Source organism: Scardinius erythrophthalmus (assembly GCF_964197995.2).
Source record: "Scardinius erythrophthalmus genome assembly, chromosome: 17".
In the NCBI taxonomy this organism is placed as follows: Eukaryota; Metazoa; Chordata; class Actinopteri; order Cypriniformes; family Leuciscidae; genus Scardinius; species Scardinius erythrophthalmus.
Window position 1 is genome coordinate 17,772,605 of NC_138237.1, and position 8,417 is coordinate 17,781,021.

The window sequence follows — 8,417 nt, forward strand, 5'->3', positions numbered from 1 at the left end:
TGGCTTAAACCAAATGATTATTTCGGTTTAAATGAGTCTACTCCATCAGGATACTCCTATAAGCACGAGCCCCGTCTGAATGGTCGTGGCGGCGGTGTTGCAACAATCTATAGAGATTTTCTCAATGTTACTCAGAAAACGGGTTATAAGTTTATTTCATTTGAAGTACTTGTACTAAATGTTACGCTCTTAGATGTTCGAAAAACATCCCTATTATCTCTAGCCTTGGCTACCGTATGTAGACCGCCTGGGCCTTACGCTGATTTCCTAAAAGAGTTTGCAGATTTTCTCTCAGACCTATTAGTTAACTTCGATAAAGCATTAATTGTTGGAGACTTTAATATCCATGTAGATAATCAAAATGATGCGTTAGGGGCTGCGTTTACTGATTTATTAAACTCCTTTGGGGTCAAGCAAAACATTACCGGACCGACTCATCGATTTAATCATACACTCGATTTAATTATATCACATGGAACCGATCCAACCGATATAGATATCATTCCACAAAGTGACGATGTCACTGACCATTACATGGTAACTTGCATATTACGTACTCCTGTAATATATCATGCTGCGCCGGGTTATCGATTAGGCAGAACAATCCTTCCATCCACCATAGATAATTTTTCAAACAGCTTATCGGATCTGTCTCAGCTGCTCAGTGAACCCAAACAAACAGATGAACTTGAGGAATTAACTAGCACTATGAGCACCATTCTCTCTGGATCATTGGATATTGTTGCGCCCATTAGATTAAAAAAGGTCAGAGAGAAAAGTAAAGCACCATGGAACAACAATACTACGCGTGTTCTAAAGAGAGAAACCCGTAATTTAGAGCGTAAATGGAAACAAACCAACTTAGAGGTCTTTAGAATCGCATGGAAAGACAGTATGTCACGTTATAAAAAGGCCCTAAAAGCGGCCAGGGCTGAGCATCTACGCAAACTAATAGAAAACAACCATAACAATCCTAAGTTCTTATTTAACACAGTGGCGAGACTAACAAATAAACAGATGTCTCCTGAACAAAATATTCCATTACAGTTTAGTAGTAATGATTTCATGAAGTTCTTCACTGAGAAAATAGAAAACATCAGAACCACAATTGTAAACGTTCAATCCTCAATCGCGCCTTATAATTCAGCCTCAATTATCACCCCGCAAGAACAATTACAGTGCTTTACAACTATAGAACAAAAAGAGTTAAATAAACTTTTTACTTCATTTAAAACAACAACATGTTTACTAGATCCTATACCAACTAAACTATTGAAAGAAGTGTTACCTGTAGTGGAAGAGCCTCTCCTCAATATTATTAACTCGTCTTTATCTTTAGGTTATGTTCCAAAAACATTTAAACTGGCAGTTATAAAACCTCTCATTAAGAAACCACAATTAGATCCGAATAATCTAGTAAATTATAGACCCATTTCAAATCTACCTTTTATGTCTAAAATACTGGAAAAAGTTGTGTCCGCTCAACTGGGCTCTTTCTTACAAGAAAATGACACCTATGAAAAGTTTCAGTCTGGGTTCAGGCCGCATCATAGCACTGAAACTGCGCTCGTTAAAATCACAAATGATTTACTTTTAGCTTCTGACCAAGGCTGTATCTCAATATTAGTTTTACTTGATCTTAGTGCTGCGTTCGATACTATAGATCATACAATACTCTTAGATCGACTACAAAATTATACTGGTGTTCAAGGACAAGCATTAAGCTGGTTTAGATCGTATTTATCTGACCGCTACCATTTTGTTTATTTAAATGGAGAAAAATCTATCATAACTCCAGTAAACTATGGAGTGCCGCAGGGATCTGTGTTAGGCCCTCTATTATTGAGCAGCAACTGACGATGCTGAAGCCATGAGACCCAGCATCTTTTGAAACTTCCTGAGCGGGGTGACAGCGCCGCGGCGGAAAGACCTCGCCGCGCGCTGAATGATCAACACGCGCTGTGGTGACAGCCGCGCTGTCATAGACTGTGAGTCCAGAACGACGCCCAGAAACAAAATCGTTTGACTGGGGTTCAATGAACTCTTTGTCCAGTTGACTGTGATACCAAGATTCTCGAGGTGATCGAGTAAAATGGTTCTGTGCTCCACGAGCTGTGATCGTGATTGAGCTAGGATCAACCAGTCGTCCAAATAGTTCAGCACTCGCATGCCTCTGAGTCTGAGAGGAGCGAGCGCTGCGTCCCTGCATTTCGTAAATGTACGAGGTGCTAGGGACAAGCCAAATGGCAGGACTGTATACTGGTATGTCTGACCCCCGAAGGCGAATCTCAAGTATCGCCTGTGGTGTGACGCTATCTGTATTTGAAAATACGCGTCCTTCAGATCTATCGACATGAACCAGTCTTCTCGGCGAACATGCGCGAGAATTTTGCTGGTTGTGAGCATTTTGAAACTGCGTTTCAATAATACTCTGTTCAGCCGTCTTAGATCCAGTATGGGTCTGATACCGCCGTCCTTTTTGGGGACTAGAAAGTATCTGCTGTATAGTCCCCCTTCGCTTAGAGCTGGGGGAATGCGCTCTATCGCCCCTTTGCTTATCAGTTTTGATATTTCGGCTCGAAGTAGGTGAGCTACTTCCAACGAAACCGTAGTTCCGACGCGCGCTGTGAAGCGGGGAGGGCATCGACAAAACTGTAGCGAGAAGCCTCTCTTTATAATGCCTAGCACCCAGTCCGAAACCCCTGGAAGCGCTGCCCATGCTTCTGCATGGCTGGCTAGGGGCTGGATACGGAGCGCGCTCTGTTCGCTGTGCGACAGAGGCGCTTCGGGGGATAAAAACATAGGCGTTATGCCTGTGGCATTTGAGGCGGGGCGCGCGCTTAATACAGCGGGCGGAACGCTCGTCCTCGACCTTACTACAGTGCTTAGCTGAGTGAGGGAGGACTGAGAAAGTCTCATAGGACTCATGTGAGCGAGTAGATGTGGGCTGGGAGCGGGCACATTTACTGCTTTGGGCGCGGTGTCTGCCTGAGCAGAGCGCGCGCTCACAGGTCTCGTTTTTACAGAGAGCCTGTGATCTGTTAGACAGTGTTCGTGGGCACTGGGAAGCGGGCACTCTCACTATGTTGGAAGCACAATCGACCTGAGTCGATTTTATGTGCGCGAGCCCTAAGTGTAGGGCTGTGCTTATGTGTAGTGATGGGCACTGAGGAGTGGGCATCGAGACTACATTTATAGCACCATCGGCCGTGGCCGGGCAGAATGCCTGCGCTCGACCCCGCTGCAGTGTTTAACCGAGCAAGGGAGGGCTGGGCGAGTCCCGTAGGACATATAATGACCGTTAGTAAGTGTGGGCGCGGGAGAGCGGGCACAATTACTGCAATGAGTGCACTGTCTGCCTGAGCAGTGTGAATGCACAGGTTTCGTCTTTACAGAAACCACAAGGCATGCAGAACATAGTATTTGTGGGCACTAGGCAGTGGGCACGTTCACTATGTTGTGTGCGTGATCGACCCGAGTCGAATATATGAGCGCGGGCCCTGTGTGAAGGGCTGTGCTAATGTGTAGGGATGGGCACAAGCAGTGGGCATCTTCTGTACACATATAGCATCATCGGCCGTGGCCGGGACTTCGCTCGTGGGCTGCAAAACAAACACTTCTGCAGTTGCCTCTCGGGGAACAAACAGAGTGATTTGCATTCGGCGGCATAAGTATTTTCTGCCGGCAGACCCGGGATTCGAACTCGGATCCTCTGCGCGAGAGCCTAATAATCTACCACTGGACCACAGTGAAGATACATAGACAAAGTCAGCGCGAGTATTATCCACACTGGCGTTTGCTTGCAGGCATGTACCACGTGCTCGTGGGCTGCGAAAACAAACACTTCTGCAGTTGCCTCTCGGGGAACAAACAGAGTGATTTGCATTCGGCGGCAAAATATTTTCTGCCGGCAGACCCGGGATTCGAACTCGGATCCCCCGCGCGAGAGTCTAATAATCTACCACTGGACCACAGTGAAGATACATAGACAAAGTCAGCGCGAGTATTATCCACACTGGCGTTTGCTTGCAGGCATGCGAGTTAGCACGACATGCAATACTAACATTTTCAGACGCCTGAAATATGCCAGAATGTGAGAAGAGTGGATATCGCCCGGTTTCAGCGGGGCTGAAAACACTCCATTCCCCTTTCGCCAGTGACGCACGGGAACCGTAGAAACGGCGTTCGGTTGCAGGCAAGCGGGTACTACGCGCTCGCTGGCTGCAAAATGCATCTCCGAAGTCGCCTTCAGGGGACTGACAGAGCGAAGCATTGGCGGCATAAAAATATATGCCGCTAAACCGGGATTAGAACTCCGGTCTCCCATGCGGAAAACCTATAACTCCGCCACTGAGCCACAGGGGGATGTAGGCTTTGAATGTGAGAAGAGTGGATATCGCCCAGTTTCAGCGGGGCTGAAAACACTCCATTCTCCTTTCGCCAGTGACGCACGGGAACCGTAGAAACGGTGTTCGGTTGCAGGCAAGCGGGTACTACGCGCTCGCTGGCTGCAAAATGCATCTCTGCAGTCGCCTTCAGGGGACTGACAGAGTGAAGCATTGGCGGCAAAGGCGGCAACAACATGTATTCTTCGGCGTTTGCTGGCAGGCAAGCGTGCTATAACACACTCACTTGCTGCAATAATATTTCCAGTCGCCGAACAGGGAACTGAGAAATATGAGAGAAAAGAGGTGAGACCGACCAATGGTGGGACTGAGAACACTCTTTTCTCCTTCGCCGGTGAATGACGCGCGCGGAGGCAGGGTAGCTTTTCTTGTAACGTAAAGAAAAACTAATCACGCCGTCCGCTTCCAGGAAGGGCAGCCTCGGAAGGATGCCTGGCGAGTCCTCAGAGTCACCGTAGGCAATTGGCTCGGAGTAAGGGCATTTCGCCGTCAGCGAGCGCGAGCGCTGCATGAGAAGGCGTCTTGAAAAAGACGCAGCTCTTTTAGGGGTGAGTGTTGCAGCGAACACACACACACACACACACAGAAAACAGAGCAATATAGCAATAAAGGATATAGGCGTCGGAAAGCGCAGCAGGTACGGCTGTAGAAGGCGGCGTTGGCCAGCGGCTTCGAGGGCTCGTCCCGCTGAAGTGCTTGCTTCGAACGACGCTTGCTTCCGTGATCCAGCGATGCGTGCGCTTCGCTGAAGAGATTAAAATCAAGTGAGTCAGCCTTCTCGAGCTCCTTTTATAGAGGTAAGCCACGCCCGTTTCGGCGGGAAGTGGCGAGGAGGGCGCGAAGCGCCCTCATTGGCCTGATGTCATCTCAGGCCTCGCTCGATAGGCTTAAGCAGTTGCCGCAGAGCAGCCAATGAGCGAGCAAGCCGTCTCGCCATAGCTGTCTGCTGCTGCCGCAACGCGTTTTACATATATGAAAATTAAAGGATAATTTTTTGCTTCAGTGTTTCGTGAAAAGAGACTTTTCCCGTAGCGTTTTGATAAAACGCAGTACGAGAGGACTCTCGTAAGAGAACCCTTAGTTTTCCTCAGTTCTTTGTTCTGTGTTTGTATGTTAGTAGTGATGGCAAAACGAGGCTTCCTCAACCACAGAGACCTTGCAGCCCATTGCTTTAGCCAAAGGTTCATTACTCGAAATGTAATTTTATAAAAAATATATATATATAAAAAAAGTATATTTTATAAATAAAAATATTTATTTGGAAAAGATCCTTATAAATAAAAATATTTATTTATTTATTTTGTACTTATTATTCATAAATTGTTTGGATAGTGACAGTATGAACAACAAAAGTGACACTGTGTTGAGTGCAGTGCTTATGGTGGAGGGAGTGTAATAAAGTAAACTGCAACAGAATAGTCTGGAAGGAAGGATTACAATAGATTTTTATTGAGAAACAAAATTATTTCAAGTGTGTTGGGGTTTAGACGATTCCCCTTCTCAGACAAAATCTCTCCAGCCTTGGAAAAGATCCTTTCACAAGGAACAGAGGATGCAGGGGAACATAACAATACTGATACGGATGCTTCTGTTGAGCCCAGACAGGGGAGGATTCCCTCTTTCTTGCTGGCTCCATTACCAGGAAAAAGGAAGAGGTCACAAAAAGCAAACAAATCCAAAATGGCAATCCAAATCAAAAAGCAATCCAGTCCAGATCCAAAAATCCAAAGCAATCCAAATAATATTATCTAATTAATATAACAAGACTATAATATAGCAAGGCCTACTATAATTAATAATAACAATATACTATAACTATTCTAATCTGATATAATGTAATAATATACAGCCCTAACACATATCTGTATAGGCCTATGACACAATAACGACAATGACAAAGATAGTTATCTAACTCTCTGACTCTCTGACACCACTACAACTGCTTCTGCTACTCCTGACAACACTCACAAGGTGGCGCGAGTTTCGAACCCCCTTTATCCAGAAGCGACACTCAGACCGAACCGTTGACGTATCCACACAAACCGAGGCCTCGTTTGTCATTGGTCACGTGATTTTCACGTTAACAACACAAGCCTCGAATCGCGGCTTCATCTGGCACGCCCATTTTTTCTCGACACAAGCTCCAGCGCCTCGGTTCAAATGAGGCTTTTTCTGCTGTAGGCTACCTACTTACCTTTTGGATTTACCTTTTTACTTGGTGGATTACCCTTTTTTCTCTTGGAATTACTTTTGACGTTGTGGATTTATATTTTTGTCTGAAGAACTTTACTTTTTTTTACATTATTAAAACACCGTCTCTAGTACTGCTGTGTCTGCCTCATCTTCTGGGTTCTGCCGACTATTAGTGGCTCAGTACAAGTGATTGTTTCTCACACCGGAGACCCGAGTTCGTAACCGGGTCCTGACAATCTTTGTCATCACTGGTTAAGCCCAGACTCAAGTCATCTTTGTCCTCGCTGTTTAAGCCCAGTTCCAAATCGTCTTCGTCATTGCTGGATAAGCCCAGTTCCAAGTCATCTTCGTCATCGCTGGTTAAACCCAGTTCCAAGTCACCTTCGTCATCGCTGGTTAAGCCCAGTTCTAAGTCGTCTTCCTTGTTGCTGGTTCAGCCCAGTTCCAAGCCATCTTCTTCATCGCTGGTTAAGCCCAGTTCTAAGTCGTCTTCCTTGTTGCTGGTTCAGCCCAGTTCCAAGCCATCTTCTTCATCGCTGGTTAAGCCCAGTTCCAAGTCGTCTTCCTTGTTGCTGGTTCAGCCCAGTTCCAAGTCATCTTCATCATCGCTGGTTAAGCCCAGTTCCAAGTCGTCTTCCTTGTTCCTCTACTCTCACTGTTTTGCCTGAGTTCTCATACATTCATTAGTTGTCATGGTTCCTGATTAGTTCAGACCTGTCACCTGTTCCTTTTATGATCTTTCCTTGTGTATTTAAGCCCTCAGTTTTCCTGTTCATTGTCTCACATTAATGTTTATGGTTTGAGTTGTATTATAAAGTCGTTCATTCTGCTTCACAAATCTCATCTGCTGGATTTACTAATGCTCATTATTTTATATTATTGATATGACTAGAAATTTTATTACATTTCCTGAGTCACACTATATATTGGGTGTATTTAACTACAATGTGATCTCCTGAGTGTTACCTGTTAGATTTATTAAAGACTGTTTGTTATATTATCCGTTCGTCATGCTCTTGATTACAGCCACAGTTCATGACAGCTATACTGGCTTCTTACATACCTTAGTCATGTTAGTTTCATTCCTGTCAAAAATGAAAATGTCGCTACCCTGAATAAGGTCTATGAGATGAAGCAAGCAAAAATGTAATGTCCCACATTCACTTTTAGGAGTTCATACTACTCTATAATTATAATAATTTTGGTTAAAAAGTGGATTGACTATGCCATCACCAAGAATAGCACATTTCTTGGTCTCCTGGGAAAAATGGCCACACAGAGAAATTATGTCCCATGTGGGATGATTATACAACTTGAGATAGTTAATGACCTCTGGCTCTAAGAAAGATTATTGCACCATCTCTTTATTCTCTTGTCAAGCTATCTGAATCTTTTGCGAATAAAGCAGTGAGAAAAACAAGAAGTGAAGTGTTTATTTAAAAGTTCATAATTAAACAATGTGTATTTAATATTTCATGTTTCAAGTTTTTTGCAAGTCAGTGCTGGTCTCAAAATGGTCTCAGTCAAGATTTGGGGGCTGTAATGATCACTGACATGCCTATAAATAATGTCTGCTAATGGCAACATGTCTGTGAGTATCTAGCAAATAAACCCTAGGGGTTATTCTAAGAACTTAGTTGGTCTTTCACATGTTTCTTTACAATTGCAAGTGTTTAAAATCTCAAAACTGTGACTTTTTTCTCTCACAATTCTGAGTTTATTTATACTATGTAAGCTTGTTTCTGCCATGGAATAAAAAATAATAATAAACTCGAGATTTGGTCATTTTTAATGCATTTACGCCCATTTGTGCGCCCA